Source organism: Pelodiscus sinensis, chromosome 4, assembly GCF_052426305.1.
Source record: "Pelodiscus sinensis isolate ZL-2025 chromosome 4, ASM5242630v1, whole genome shotgun sequence".
NCBI lineage: Eukaryota > Metazoa > Chordata > Testudines > Trionychidae > Pelodiscus > Pelodiscus sinensis.
The window spans coordinates 50,239,986-50,256,474 of record NC_143055.1 but is presented as its reverse complement, the minus strand read 5'-3'; the positions used below and the strand labels follow the sequence as shown (position 1 = coordinate 50,256,474).

Sequence of the window (16,489 nt, the reverse complement as noted above, 5' to 3'; positions counted from 1 at the left end):
AGTCTTCTGGAGAGGATCCTCAACAAATTGAGATTTGTTTTTTCTTTTACTTAAAAAAAAAAAAAATCGCAGATGTGGGATCCCCTTCTCCAGTGATATTCAACTGCCTGTGTGATTTTTTTTTTTTTAATTGTAACTGTAGAGATGATTTGGGGAAAATACTGAGTTATTGCATCAGTCCCCTTTGAGATGCGAGACTAAATGTGCCAATATAATTAACTTATCTAAGTCTAGGGATGCATAGATTCTTTGAACATGCAGCTGAAGGCAGTGAAAGCAGACAAGGAAAAGATGATGTTCTTTAATCAGATGATGAAAGCCTGTCTACCTGCATTACCATACTTTTGGTATATGGAGACCAAGATTCTTACAGCAGATTACCACTTCTAGGCTATGTCTACACTCACGGCTTCTTGCGCAAGTATGGCCATTATTGCACAAGAATCCGCAGAGCGTCTACACTGCCTGTCCGCTCTTGCGTAAGGAAATTTACAGTACGGCGTGGTAAGAGAAGGCTTCTTGCGCAAGAGCTACGCTCTTTTTTTTTAACAGGTGTAAGCCCTCTTGCGCAGGAGCTCTTGCGCAAGAGGTCAGTGTGGACGCTCGGCAGGGATTTCTTGCACAAGAAAGCCCTATGGCTAAAATGGCTGTCGGTGCTTTCTTGTGCAAGAGAGCGTCCACGCTGCCATGGGAGCTCTTGCACAAAAGCACAGCACGCACATGGCAGTGTGGACGTTTTCTTGCACAAGACTTCTTGCGCATATCCCTAGTCAGCTTGAAAATACTTTATCCTTAACCAGCATACACTTGTAAATACCCTATTTCATTTGGGAAGAGTTGCAGTGCAGACCTAATTGCAAGCTCATGTTTGATCATAAAACAGAACTTTTTTGCTAAAAAGCTTCCTTATTCCTTCAGATACCCATAACTTTAGAGGTATCCCACAAAAGCCATGAGAAGCCGTGCCATCTATTATAATTTTTTTGTATTTTAGCTGCTGAATGCTATGAATAAATTTTAAAGCAAATGAACTGTACTGGATCTTCAAGAATTTACTGTTTCAGGTATCAGATTCTGGTCTGGCATTTCAGTGCTTTCTTGACAAAGCTTTACTATTAGCTGGATCTTTTGCCTCATTAAAGAATATTTGGAATCGTTTCTATTCATAAAGTTTGCTTTGCCATACCTTTTTGTTTGCGGAAGATTGTAACTGTTCTTTTTGTAATTAAAAATGTATAGGTACTATTTACTCGTTGCAGCCTTAAGTTTCTAACCCTTGTTAATCAGATGAGAATGAATATGAATATCTTGGAGGTTAGATCCATCAGTACTTATTAGCTAGGATGGGTAGGAATGGTGTCCCTAACATCTGTCTGTCAGAAGCTGGAAATAGATGACAGGAGAGGGGTCACTTGTTGATTACTTGTTCTGTTCACTCCCTGGGCACTGGGCATCTGGCATCAGAAGATGGGTTACAGGGCTAGATGGACCTTTGGTCTGACCCGGTATGACCATTCTTATGTTCTTATTAATGGAACTGGCACTGCTAAATATGATGGTTGAGAGGAAGTAGTAGGTCTTCAGTGAAATTCCTGTTTGCTTTAAGAATTTGATGTTCTGAGAAATATCATAGCACAAAATATTTTGTGAATTTCATAACACATTTTTATGGACAGATTGTTCCCCCCCCCCCCCCAAAGTCTTCAATCAATTAATTGAATAAAACAATACTCTTATTAGTTGCTCTCAAACCTCCAAACCCAGGGTCTCCACTAGAATTTGGAAGAACTCCAGGAATGTAATAGCCTTGGGTTATTCACAGTTGTTTCCAATTTAAAAGCCACTGTCTCTACACACCATGCCGCTAGAAATATATGTCTAAACCAGTTAATCCATTTGTACCAAACCTCCCTATTCCCTTAAAAAAACCTATATATTTCTTCCTTGGCTACACTTCTGCATTACTGTTTTGCTGAAGGAAGAGGTACTAAAATATAGGTCCTCCAAGTCCTTTATCAAACTCATGCACAGGTGTGACTCCGCTTACTACATATCTGTTAGTTGTTACCTTAATAGAAGTAAGATTTATTGCATTTTTCTCAGTATAAGTTCTGTTTGTTACACAAGGGTTTTTAAGCTGGAATTGACTGCACAAACCAGTACAGCTTGCATGTTAGTTTAATTTTCAAATGACAGTCTTGTTTGACATATAGCATAATGAATGTAACTGAATCAAATAAAAACTTAACATTTATATATTGCCTTTATAAAATGTTTTGATAGTATTTTGTATTAAAGTAGTACTGCATAAGGACCATTTATCCAACAACTAAAGGCAACTGGGTCTATGAGATCATCTGCACTAACTTATTCCCTGTTATTTTATTGTATATTTACTGAAGTACTGTACCATTCATTTTTAAATTTCAAATTCTTTGAAAAAACTTCCACTGTTTTTTCTTAAGAGACATTCAACAGTCTAATATATCTCACTCAGGAAATTTTCTGGATGTTTAGCCTAAATTTTCTTTTTCTTTAACTAGGGGCTGTGCCCACTGCTCACTATGCTCTCCTGTCCCCCTCTTGGCCGGGGTGGCAGCCCAGGGCCAAGGCCACACGCAGGGCTGGCCTTACCATGAGGTGAACTGAGGTGGCCACCTCAGGTGCCAGACTGTTGGGAGTTGGGGGTGCCACTAGGACCCAGAGTGTAGAAAATTGTGTCTGCTGCTGGTGCATATGTATTCTCTCTGCTCTAGATGCAGAGATGGTGGAGTGCCATTAGAGGAGTAAAACAGGAAGGGAGAATTGAAACCTTTCAAAGTTTTGGCCCAAGTGAGGGGGCATTGGCGCGTCATTTGAGCTCCCTGCCTCAGCTGCCAAAATGTTGTGGGCCGGGCCTGGCTGCCCCAGACCTGGCTCTTCCCCCATCCCACCCCCAGTTGCTGGGGAGGGCCTGGCCCCAAGGCTGCCCTGGCTCTTGCCACGCTTGCCGCCTCCAGCTCTTGGAGCCCTCCCCCCGGCAACTGAGATGGGGGGCCATGGCAAGGTTATGCGTGGCTCTCCCCCCTCCACTGGACTCTGGGAGGGGCCGGGCTGAAGCTGCGGCTGCTATAGGTCTCTCCCCAGCTGTTCAGAAGGGGAGAGGGGAGAGCCAGGCTGTAGGTAGCCCCAGCTCTCCATGATGTCATCTGTCCTTCCACAGGAATTTTTTTTTTATATATATAGAGAGAGATTGCATTCATTCAGAACTATCAGACTGATTTTAATCAAACACATCTTATAAAAGGCTCCTAATGCATTGGCTTATGCTAAATCATTTTACAATTTTCATGCTATACCTGTTAGTTTTGTTCCTATTTCACTCTGATAAAAAATAAACTTGTGATTTTTTTTCTCCTGACTTTTTCCTTCAGTTTTCTACCATGTGATTATTGCTTAACATTGCTTTTCACTGTGTAGAAAAATGCAAATTAAAAAAAAAGCTACACATGGTTCAGACCCAAAAAAGTTATGTTTTTAACAGAGGCAAGAGCAATCTCAGTTACTTTCCCTGAAGTGATAGCATAACTTGATTGATAAGTCTAACAATAGGTTAATTGGATAACTTGATCTTGATGTGACACAGTATTCCGTGATTAAATGCAGAAAGTGGGTGAGGGGCAAGTCTGCCCAAACAGCCCATGTACAGGTTGAACATAACAGCCAGTCACTAGACTAGACCTTTATCTGTAGACTCTTGGCACATAAATCCAACAATAACCTCAGAATTTTGAGTCTGTGCCAAAATACACAGGCACAGTTGAGTCTAGAAGAGATTACACCAGCCAAGTGGCTTGAGGGTTTGGAATGAATTGTAAATAAGCTTTATGCACTCAAGAAAACATCTATTGTTTATCAGATTTTTTTTAAATATCCATTTGCATGTGGTGATTTTAGAAAAATCCATGCACTGAGGGCATTTAAACACAATAAATCCAAATGAGCATAAAGTCCAGTGTAATCTAAGATTGTGAGACAGCTGCTGTTAATAAAATAGTATTTCATGTTGTTAGTAGCTCAACTGAGTATCTAGCTATTAATTTTTCCTATAATCTACTAGATGAATCAGCATGAACTCAGGATTTGCCACTCATGTTAAAAGTTCAGCCAATTAATCTGAGCCATTTTAATGGTTTAAAAAAGTTGTCTGATTTTTTTGGGGGGGGGGGCAAATCAAGTTAGTATTGCAAACCCTGGATTAGCCACCACCTTAGTTCTGGAATTAAATGTTCTGTTTTTATTTTTAGTTTCTTTAGGAGAAATCACTGCCATGCACTCAGTTACATTAATTCTACAGGTTGAACCTCCCTGGTCCAGCACCCTCAGGATCTGATCAGTCCTGGCTGAAGGATTTTGCTGGACCCGGGGAGGTCCTAGCTGGTTCCCCTGTTTATCAGACTCCCCAGCGTTGGACTGGCTGCCGTCCAGCTCCACTCTCCGGTGGTCCCCACCATCCTTGCCATGCTGGGCGGCCCAGCTCCCAGCACACTGGGCTCCTGCCCCACAAGGCAGCCATGATGCAACATGCGAGGCTCCCGGCAGCAGCCCAGCTGGGTTGCATCAGATTTTGCTGGACCAAAGTATCCTGGTTTACACAGATTCAATCTGTAGTTAATTGTATGTAGGAAATGTATAGTGTGTCCTCTTGGCGCACATACAGTAATGCCAAGGACTTAGTTTTGAAAAACAAAATCCAAAAATATTAACACTTGTCCATCTGAAAGTCAGTTTTGCTATATATCAGAGCCACATTGTCACTTTAATAAAAAGTGAAATCAGAGTGCTGCTAAGGCAGGGCCAAATTGTGACTTGGATATTGCTGTGACTCAGGCTTCCCATTACACTCCTGTGCCAGCTACCAGCATCATGACTGTCAGCATAATAAGGAAAGTGGGTTCAGCAGAGCTGATATGTTCCCACAGCATGCACATAGTGGCATCAGAACCTTACATATGTGCTAGCCAGTATAATGGGAATATATACTACACCGTGTTAGACTCAGCACAGATAATGCTCCCTGAAGCAATAAGGGAACTAAGAGCGAGATTGTGACTCCCCATGCACTGCCCCTTGGTCAGGACTTGAAGTCAAATTGTATAGCTCCTGTTGCAGACTTCTTGGATTTATCAGAGTTTAAATGACATGCTATTGAGAACCGAAGATAGTTCGATTTTTCTTGCTGTAACTATTGTATTACTTTTGAATGATTTAGCAACTAATGTGGAAGTTGCTTCCTCCTTTTTAAAATAAATGTGGGAGTTAATGGTTCTCTTCTATGAAAAGAAAGAAAGATAATGTGCCAATATTTAAAAAAAGATAAATTGACCTGGACATTTATAGACCTGTCAGCCTACCATTGATACTAGGCAAAATGATGGATTGATAAAGAATTAAAGAAGGGTAATATAATTACCAGTTAGCATGGGTTTATGCAGAATAGATTTCATCAAACTAACTTATTAACTATTTTTGATGAGACCACAAGTTGTGGTTGATAAAGAATGAGGTGATGTAATATATTGTGCTTTATATTAAGCATATGTCTTGGAACCACATGACACTTTGATTATGAAACTAGAAGTATAGAGCCAGAATGAACATAACACACAGTTGATGTATTAAAAAACTGGCTAAAAGACAGGTCTCAAAATATAGTTGTAAATGGACAATAATCATTGAGCAGGTGTGTTTATTGTGGGATCACACAGGACATTGGTTCTTGGCCATATGCTAGTCAACATTTTATTGACTTTAAGAAAACAAAATCATAAATGACAAACTTGGCATCTGACAAAGATAGAGGGGACTAATAAATATTTATAGGAAAGGTTACTATATCATGGAAAGTAGTGACTCTTAAAAGAATATAGGTGTCATGGTGTATATATATGTAGAGAACATTGAGGAGTAGAAGAAAGAGTACATTACCACTGTGTTTGACACTAGTGACCTGTGGCTGGAATACTGTGTCCAGTTCTGGTGTCCACACTTGAAGGATGTTGATAATTTGGAGAGTGTTGAGAGAGGTGCAAGGATGATTGAAGGATTGGAAAACATGTAATGGGGCAGACTCCACTTCCTGTTTAACAGCTCTGAGTTTTATTTATATTACCACCATAATTACCCTTTGCAGTAACTTTGTCCACAGTTTTCTTTGTTCTGCCATTTTTCAAGGAAGGGAAAGATCTTGCTAGTAAATTCCAGAAGTAGTATCTCTTTTCCCCCACCCAGTGCTTTTTTAATTATCCTCTCTGGTAATGGATAATTAGCTCTGGAGTTCATAAAACCCCAGTCCAATAGGTAATTAAGTACTCCACTTCCCTATCAGACCTTTTCTGGGGGTACTGATTAATGTTGAAGTGACCAGAGTGCTGGGCCAGCTACTGGCTCTTACACTCAGGCTGTGCCTAGACTGGCAAAAACTTGCCAGCTGTCTACACTGGCCGCTTGAATTTGCGCAAGAACACTGACGATCTAATGTAAGATTGTCAGTGCTCTTGAGCAAATACTATGATGCTCCCGCTCAGGGATAAGCCCTCTTGTGCAAATGTTTTTGTGTAAGAGGGCCAGTGTAGACAGGGAAGAACTGTTTTGCGCAAAAAAGCCCCGATGGCTAAAATGGCAATGGGGGCTTTCTTGTGCAAAATCGCGTCTAGACTGGCCACGGATGCTTTTGCGCAAAAGCATCCATGCCAATCTAGACGCTCTTTTGCGCAACTGCTTTTAATGGAAAAACTTTTCCGTTAAAAGCATTTGCGCAAAATCATGCCAGTCTAGACGTAGTCTCGGTGTAAAGCCTGTGTCCTAAAGTGCAAAAGGAGCTCTATTTAGTTTATGATAAAGAATCTTTCTTACTTGGATCACAGTCTGTAAGTGTCTGTATGGTGCTAAAAAGCTCTTCAGTCTTGTTTACAAAGGTATAAGATCTAATTGCTGACAGTGGTACTAGAGAAATTCAGGCTAGAAGGTGCAACTTTTTAACTGGGGACAATAAACCATTGAAACAATTTACCAAGGATTGTGATGAATTCACCATCAATGGAAATTTTAATATTAAGAGTGGATGGTTTTTCTATAAAGCACACTATAGTTTGAACAGGAATTGATTTAGGGAACAAATATGTTTGTGTTGTGCAGGAGAGGAAACCAGAGTCACTAGATGATCACTGTAGCCCTTCATAATATGTAAAAATGGGAAAATGCTCTTTCAAAGAGGAAAGGAATGTTTTAAAATACGTATGTAAGAGGACATATAGACTAGTCCTTTCTAAGCAGGAGTGATTGAAATGGCAAGTGTTTCAGTACAATACCTCCGTATCTGAACTCTGTTGTATTGATAAGTTTCTCAGTCTAATTAAATATCCGCTTCTGAGTTCGTTTTGCTACTTCAGTCATGAGGCATCCCCAAATTAGAGGTGAACATTAGCATCTTCTGGCATGAAGTATAAAACTTAACAGCTTAACTTCTGTTACAACCCACCATGTTTTCATGGATATAGTGTCATATCCAAGAGTTTTCTGCTTTAAAAAACACCTTGTTTACATGTAAAATAAGCTGGATAGGCAATTCAAATGTAATATAAAAAATGATGATTTTCACCTCTCATTTCTATTAAATGTGTGAAGCTCTTTAAGAAATAGGAATTTGCAATAACTTGGGTTTTAGTAAAAAATCGTATTCTACAAGGATCAAATGACATTGCTTTTTCTGAGAACTCTTGTTATATATGGCTATCTTTTTTAACCTGGTGAATGTGATGTTACATATTCGTTTTGCAGGATTTATGATCGACCACCATATAACTCCATGGGAACTTTTAAAACAAGCACAAATGTGGAATTGTAGCATAGCAGTGATAACTCATATATTAGGTAGCAAGACCACATGATAAAAGTAAGAGACAAACCTTAAATCTCTTGGGTAAAATCCTTGGCAAACATAAATAGATGTCACGGGGGCCAACATTTAAATCTAGGTTTCTCTTCCTTGCTTTTGTCAATCTCTCTCTTTGGCCTTCATCAGTTGCTTAACATCTGTGCCTGTCCTTTTTCTCTCTGTAAAAAGGGTTGTTGTGAGAGTTAATATTTTTAAAGTGATTTATGGTTCCTTGAATGTAAGGTTCTAGATATGTAAAGAATTGATTAATTTTAAGAATATTAAAATATAAGTTATATTTTGGTTGCTTTTGTAACCAAATCCATTATAGTCAGGTAAGTACATTATGAACATTGTGGTTGACAAATTGCTTCCGATAACATATGCAGCTATGTAAAGTGTCAGAAAATAGGGAAGGAGGAGCTAGAGCAGGGGTGGGTAAGAGAGCCTCCACAGGCCAGATCTGGCCCGCTAAGCAGGTTGATCCAGCCTGCGGACGTCCTGTCACTTCCCTAACCCCAGGCCACTTAGCACCTGGGGACAGGGGAATGTGCAAAATCTTCTCCCACCCTGCAAGGGGCACACAGCACTTAGAGCGAACCGCCAGCTGTTCAGAACAGCAGATTGCTCACTATTTAAGTTCCACGCACTCCTTGCAAGGCAGGGACAGCGGGCAACAGACTTCATGTCCTTCCCCAGGCCCTGATGACCTGTCTGCTCACATTAAAATCCAATCACGCCACAAGGAACCAAAGATAGAAAAAGGAGAAGAGAACTACGGTATGGCAGAGAAAAGGAGGATAGTGAGAGGAGAGGGACTTGCTTTTCCATTTTTTGCTTTGACTAATTGTGTCATTTAGTGTGGGATTCTAAAACACAATGTGGTAACTTTGTCTGAGTTACAAAGGGAGCAAACAGGAAAGAAAGACCCTTTCCCATGCCGTTTACTATTGTAATAATTACATATATACTCACTAGAGAAATTATGGAGCTAATTTTTTTTTAAGTTGAAATGGTTCCCTAAAGCTGCAATAAAAAGGGAGGAAAAGTAAGTACAGGAAGGTACATCTGAACATTTTTGTGCTACTCTTTCAACCAGTCAGTGACTAGCACTTGCTGAAATATGATGGATAATGCAAAACCAATGATTTTGGCTACTGAGACTCAGAGCTGTTCTCTGTTAAAATTATTTTAATAAGTAGTTTGTCCTAACTCTAGCACACTAGGTCACACTAACAAGAAGTGATGTGACCTACTAAAATGTATGTAAGTAAATTGGTCTTGTGTCATGAATAAACAATATATATTAGCAGTTTAATTTTGAAAGATTGGGTATTGGTGATCCATGGGATATGTTTTGTTTGTTGTCTTTGCACTCAGTTTTTTTACCTTGCACTTCATTGAGTCAGTCCCATGTTTCACTCCTTAACAACCTTCTTTATAAATTAAAACACTCACTTTTTATCTTATGATGAGCATTTCCTATTAGTTTCAAGCAAACTCCAGTTGATATTTATTGCATGCCATACATTTTTCAAATGCTTTATCCGGATTGAAGTAGCACAGGTGAAAGACAGGAATTACTCTTTGGTGCTAAGCTGTTCACTGATAGAACATCCTTATTGTATAAAAGAATAGTTTAAAATCTTGAGGAGACATTTGATAGAGATTGGTAAAACTGTGCATTCTGGGTGGAGTCCTCTTTCCCAGGAAGATGCTAGTTTACTGGTATATCTATGGGCTTTACAGCGATAAGCTAACATAGTAAAAATGAAGACTTTCATTTTATTTAAAATTGCCACTTATAGTTTTATGCATGGCCGAAGGCATGGTGTTTCAAGATAGAGAAAATTCTTTGGCTGGTTATATAATTTGTTAAAACTGGTACATTTTTGCTGTATGTGTACTTTGCCTTGGCTAGCTTTCCTGGTTATCTGCTTCATACGTTTTTCATTCATAAAGCACAGAACATAACTAATCATCAGGAAAGCAGCACAGCACACTCGTTTGCTTTTTTACATACATTACAGTTGTTTTTGTCCTCCTCCCTAAAATTATATAATCGCAAAAAATCAGATACTAAAAGTTATATAGGCTTCTAACTTCTGTTGATTTCACTGCAAGCAAGGAGCCTAATTAATTACCTTTGGTATCTAGGCCTAAATTTCTGAAATGTGCCCAGTTTCTCCTCCATCCCGTAAAAATTTAAAAAATTGGAGGGTGATGTTCCTCTTTTTTCCCCCTCTTAGTTTGGAAATCAAGTTGATTAATTTTATTTAATATTTTAATCTCTCTTTAAGGGGGGGTGGGAGAGCAGAGAGTACAATGCTCACTCTTAAAAATTTGCCAGTTTTATTGTAAATAACTACATTATTGTACCTCAGTATTCACAGTAATCTCACTATATAGGGAAATACATGGCCTTCTGTATATACTTGGGATAACTGTATTTGAAGCAATGTTGCAAATTTTTTATTTAGCATTTCTAGACATGTAAACTGAATCATGCTATTGGCTGTCCAAAGGTTTTTAGTGAAACCAGGAGATTGGGCTCACCAGCCTATTTCAGTCCAGAGAACTGAAATGGAAAAGACTCTGCATTCCTGATTTTGCTTTCCATTTTGCACATTTTGAGACCAAGGGTGATCTGTCTTTGAGGCTAGACTGCTTTATCGTACTATGCATAAAGATGAACCTTAACATCATTTGGAAATGTTAAGTCATGCCATATACATTTGCCTCCTTGTTAACCCCAGAGGAATACATTGGCAATCCAAAATCCTCATCAGATCCTGGATAGCTTCCAAGTGAAATTTAAGATGTTGCTTTTAATTTAGAAAGCCCTAAATAATTGGGAGCCCTAGTTATCTGAAACATAGCCACTCATCATTAGGGATGTTAAAATGTGTATAATAGGGTAATTGTGTGACTGTAGAAAATCTCAGCAGTTTATACGCTGTGGGCTCTGTAGTATAAAGCTTTAGCTTTAGCTTTATTCTGCCGAGTAGCCTCCCTGGAAGCGGGGCTGCTGGCTCCGCTCTTCAGCCGGGGCCAGGGATGATGGGTTTGAGGTGGGCTAAGGTAGAGGCTCTGAGTGAGAAAAGGCTCTGGCCAGGCAGCAATTAAATCAAGCAGCTTCTTGAAGTGGCTGGCATGTCCAGCTCCTGGGCCCAGTGGCCAGTGAGTTTTGCACTGCCTGCATCCACAGGTGTCGCTCCCATAGCTCCCATTGACTAGGGGCGGCATGCAGAGCCTCTGACTGCCCCTGTGTTTAGAAGCCAGACAGACCATCTTCTTCTAGGAGCTGTGTGGAACAAGGGCAGACAGGAAGCCTACTTTAACCCTGCTACATTGCTGACCAGACTTTTATCAGCTCAGTGAGTGGTGCTGACTGGAGCTGCAAGGTTCCCTTTTGAAACCGGCATGCCAATCAAAAGCTGGTGCCTGGCAGCCAAAGCAGTGGTACCTGAGCTACTTGCTGTTTGGTTAGAACGGAAGGGGGCACCTAGCTGAGTTTTCTTTGCAGAAATCCTAGTTGCTGGAGCTGACTTTCCCTTGTACCTTTGATCTGATAGGCTATGTTGACACAGCATTGCAAGCCCAGAACAAAGTGGGAACCAAGCTTAGCACAGCAGAGCACAGCAGAGGGATGACCCCCGCTATCCTCACCTGGGAATCTCCTTCTTCCTGTTAGCTTTGTGTCCATGCTCTGGGCAAGCTTCACACAGCTGGGAGGAGGAGGAGCATGCTCTGCTAGGAAGGTAATGGCACTTCTGGCCACTGCACTGGCTGCCTGCGGCACTGCTCCTTTGCCACGAGGAACTCTAGGATATATTGTAGGACTTCCAGGATCCAAATCAAACTGGGGCTGCTTGCACACAGAAAGGTCCCAGCTTACCAAGCCGGGACCCGGGACTCTGGGTGTGAGCCCTAGGTTAGCACATTTGCAGCGTGGATGCAAGTGGGGTTTGGCTTGAGCCTGGACTCAGACCCAGGCTTTACACTACTATGTAGATATATCCCTAGTGTCCATGTTTGTTCACGGTCAGGGCATACTTATTTGCTTTCTCAGGCTTTTCAAGATGGGATGATGTGAAGAATTGGGGATGTTTGGTTGAGGAATATTTTTGATGGGGCATTCTGAATCGTTAAGTGGATTATTTTTGAGCGCATAGTCCTTGAGCAATGAAGTATTTTGCATTATGGATTCTTATTTCATTTTTTGTATTTTAAAATATTTGCACACAGAGACCTAGAGCTTGGGTACTTTTTTGGTACATCAGCAGAAAAAAGAAATAATACCTATGGTATCCCTTTTTATTTACCCTCTTTTTCTTTTTCCTGCTCAACCAGAGTTTTGTCTGGAAATACTCATTGTAATTTGTAGAAAATTCCAGGCACATGGGAATATGAGGCGCCCTGGTCATCAATAAGACTTCACCACACTTGTGGGTTTTCTTTTTTCTGTTTTAGCACATTAAAACAATCCTCAGCCCCACAACTTATACCAGCAAGAGTAAATAATATATATAAATAATCTCACTGGGTTGAACACTATGAGAAATAGCTGAAAAAACAGAGGTCTGTGTTTGTTTTGTAGTACCCAAGTCTGGCTCAGCCATAAGTCTGGGCATGTTTTTTATTTTTTTAAATCGGTTATCTAAATAATATCTAGTTCTTACACAGCACTTCTCAACAGTAGAGCTCAAAGTGTTTTACAACAGGAGGTCAGTATAATTATCCCCATTTTTCAAGTGAGGAAACTGAGACACAGAGGGGTTGTGTTTGCCTAAGATCATGCAGCAGGATAGGACCCAGGTCACTTGAATGCCAGTCCGGCACTCTGCCTACTAGATCACTCTGCTTAGACAAACCAGGCAGAGAGTGAGGGGAAAAATATGCAACAAAGAAGAGAACAAAGCAATGTGGAAGTTCCATGTGTACTGTTTTAATAGATATGCTTTTTGGGTGGGTTTTCTAAATTTCATATGTTATGTTTAAATATGCACTATAGTGAAGGGGTGGGAGAGAAGGAGAGACAGCACTTCTGCCAAGTTTCACAATTTTATTGCTAAATTGATTAAAGCCCAAGCTCCTGGAGGCATGTGATAGTGTGAAAACATTAGCTTACTTTTTTTTTTTTTAATGAACATTTCTAGCCTCATGGTTGTGGAGAAAAGCCCATGACAATCTGAACTCTGAAGTTTCAAAAACCAGAAGGCAAAAAAAGACCGTCAAAATGTATTATCTTTTAAAAAATCCATGATCTTAATGCAATTTCCTGGTATTTTGAGTCTGGTTTATGACATTTGTATGGTTGGGGTTGGTAATACAGAGTCTGAAAGGAATTAGCTAAAAAAATCAGTCAGAGGGAGGAACGAAGATGGGGGACAAAGAATGGAAGAGACTGTGAGGATGAAGATTATTGGATCAAATAGTCAATCAGCACAGGGGAAACAATGTTTTCAGTAAAATGATGTAAAAACCTCTCATGATGTATACTGTAGATGGGCCCATAGAACAACTGAGGCACAAAGGAGAAATAGATGTGAAAAGTAGTGGTAAGGAGGAATATGAGGGACAATGGGTAAAACAAGCAGAGCAGTGGAGGAAGGGAGATGAGTGCCAACCTTCACCTCATAAGCACCACTGTAAATGATTACTTGCAGAAGGGTTCCCATAAAGTTACATGTTGGGGACCCAGTTACAGCATGATTTCATTTTATAATGTGATGAGAATACAGCAAAGTTGCAGAAAAAGTCTTGAGAAAATCATGTCCAACCAAGGCTGCTTTACCATGGTTTGGCAAGAGGCTTAGGAACCCCTGTATGTTGCAGAGTACAAGTGTTGTAACTAGATCAAAGGATAACTTGTACTAACCTAACCCTCAGAAACAGTTTAGAACAGGGGTCAGCAACCTTTCAGAAATGGTCTGCTGAGGTTTAACTTATTCATCTCTTTGTACAGGTCAGAGTGCTGGTGATACTTTTAAAAGTAAATACTAATTCTACTTACAGCAGCTTCATAAATAAATAAAGAAGCAGATCTTACTGTTTAGTGTGATTCTTGGCCTTGTTTTGCCTTGCTGAGTTCTCCCATCTTGGGCTCAGTTTGATACTTTAAGCAGCACACAGGCCTCTGAGTGTTCCGTCAGACACCCCAAATAAACTGTCCCCTACTTCCACCTCACCACACAGATGCCAGCACCCACCCCATGGAACCTGTTCCCCCCAGCCCATGTGGGGGCTGGGATAAAATCCTGCTTCTCGAAGTAGCAGGCACCAGCCATCTGTCCTGTCCGAACTCCCAGCTAAAGCACAAACTAATTATCCCCACCTTCCTGATCTCACAGCACAAACTACCTCCCTGCCTCCACCTTCACCCCATGCCAGCACCCACCCACCAACTCTTTTCCCCCACCCACCTCATGCAGTCACACACGGGCTGCCACTATCCCCTGCTGGCTTGCCTGGCTGCCTCTGCCCCACTACCACGGCTCCGGAGCAGCGACATAGCCCAAGCCCCTGCCACCAGAGTTTGCCCAGCTGAGCTCCCCCGCACCCAGCAGCAGCACACATGATTTCACCAGCTCACTGCTGCTTCCACCGGCTCACTTCTATAATGGAGTTGGGCAGGCGGAGAAGCATAAGAACACCGACTGCTGGCTGGCGCACAGCCCCATCTGCAGCCTTTTGCCCTCCCCCCAGAGCTGGTGCTGTGGCTGCACACTGGCCACTCCTACAGCCCAATCAGCAGCCTCTCCGCCTGCCCCCTGGAGCTGGTTCTGTGGCTGCGCACCAACCACCAGACTCAAGCGGCAGCACAAGCTCTTGCTGTGTGGGGGAGGAGGAATAGGCTTGAGCTCACACCCCATGTACCAGTAAAAAATTGGCTCGTGCCACCAGTGGCACACATGCCGAGGGTTGCTGACCCCTGGTTTAGAATGATAGACATGAATGATAGATATGCTCTATGAGTGGTCTGAACAGAGTCAGTTACATTTTTGCATGATAATTATTAGAAGGAAGGAATTTCAGCAGTAAAACCCAAGCAATCCAGTATTCATAAATGTAAAGCAACACAGCATTGCATTAGTTCAAGGAAACTGTGTTTGAAGAATACAGTTAGTTACTTTCGGAACCTTTGATTTATTTTGAATTCCAGTCTTTGTATCAAAAAGTATTCCATTTTGTGTGACGAGATCAAAATCTGGTGCTGGGCTGGCTAGCGAAATAAGGCACTCAGATTGCCGTTGCAAGTGGAGTGTCTGGTGCTACAACTGTAAGTGACACAAGAGAGTTGGGTGGTCTCTGGAAGAAGCCGTCCCCCAAGCCTCGTTGGCCTGAGAGAGATGCAATAGTGTCCTTGAAATTTGAAAATGAAGAGACTCATTAGATCATCTAATCAATTTCTCTGCTGGTAGAGGATTGTGCTGTACATATATTTTTCTAATGCTTTATCAAGGCCACTTTCTACATGTGATGGGTCTTCTGCTATTTCCCTGGCGAGACTATTTCCTAATTTACTCCAGTCTTTCTCTGCTCTTTAGTTTGGATAGTCTTTCTCAGGCATATTCATGGGATGAAATGCTTGCACTCTCATTCAGTCCAGGTCTACGCCTACCCCAAGATAGATGTTTCAGAGAGCAATCTTCCAGAGTTCGATTTAGTAGGTCTAGGAAGGATCTGCAAAATTGACCACTGATGATGCCCCCATCGATTTCATTACTCCACAGGATCATGAGGAGTAAAGGAAATTGACTGGAGAGTTTCTCTATTAACCTCTCATAGTGGGGACGCTACAGAAATTAAATTTACGATATGCAACTCTAGCTATAAGAACAGAGTAGCTGGAGTTGACGTACCTTAGGTTGATTTTCTTGCATAGTATAGACCTGGCCTCATACAGAATACATTCCCTTGCCCTACCCTGGTTAGCTGAGGGAGAGATTTAAATTCCTTCTCATCTGCCACTTATCCCAATCTTCCCTGCCATATCCAAATAGAGGTTTTGGGCTGCCAATAGAGGGGCTTGGAAACACTCACCTGCAGTGGGGGATGTTATGCTGGATTTAACATAACTGTTGTTTCTGGCATGTGGAAAATTTGTGGTAAGGGACTCTAGAGGAAATTTAGGAGGGGAAAAAAATCTGCTGAGAGAATACAGAACGAAGCTTTTTGAAATAAACAAACAAACAAAAACCAACCCAATGAATCAAATGTGCATGGACATAGCCTAAGGCAAATTTTTCCAGAGAAAACACTAGAGCCATTCGCCCAATACAATAACTTGGGTGAGGGAGAATACTGATGAGAAAATGAACGCAGATGAGCAAAATAAAATATTAGGTGTCTTTTATGAAAATCCAACTGCAAATAATTTTAGCATTCTGTACATTTACTTAAAACGTTTAAGCCTTATAGCAGATTGTTCTTTTTTATATGTAAATATAAGGCCAATAAATAAAGCCCTAAGAGACAATACCGAATGTACCAAACATGACTCCTCCCAAATTTTAGGAATGTTTGCATCAAGCTCCACATGCCAACTTTAGAGTTGGAACCTATCTGTAC

General features: G+C 41.0%; 1 protein-coding gene across 2 annotated transcripts in view; it reads left to right on the top strand.

The window, feature by feature from the left end:
• The window catches only part of SCFD2 (sec1 family domain containing 2), a 303,862-nt gene that overhangs the window by 22,528 nt on the left and 264,845 nt on the right, over positions 1 to 16,489 (top strand). The gene's annotated exons all lie outside the window — the stretch shown is intronic.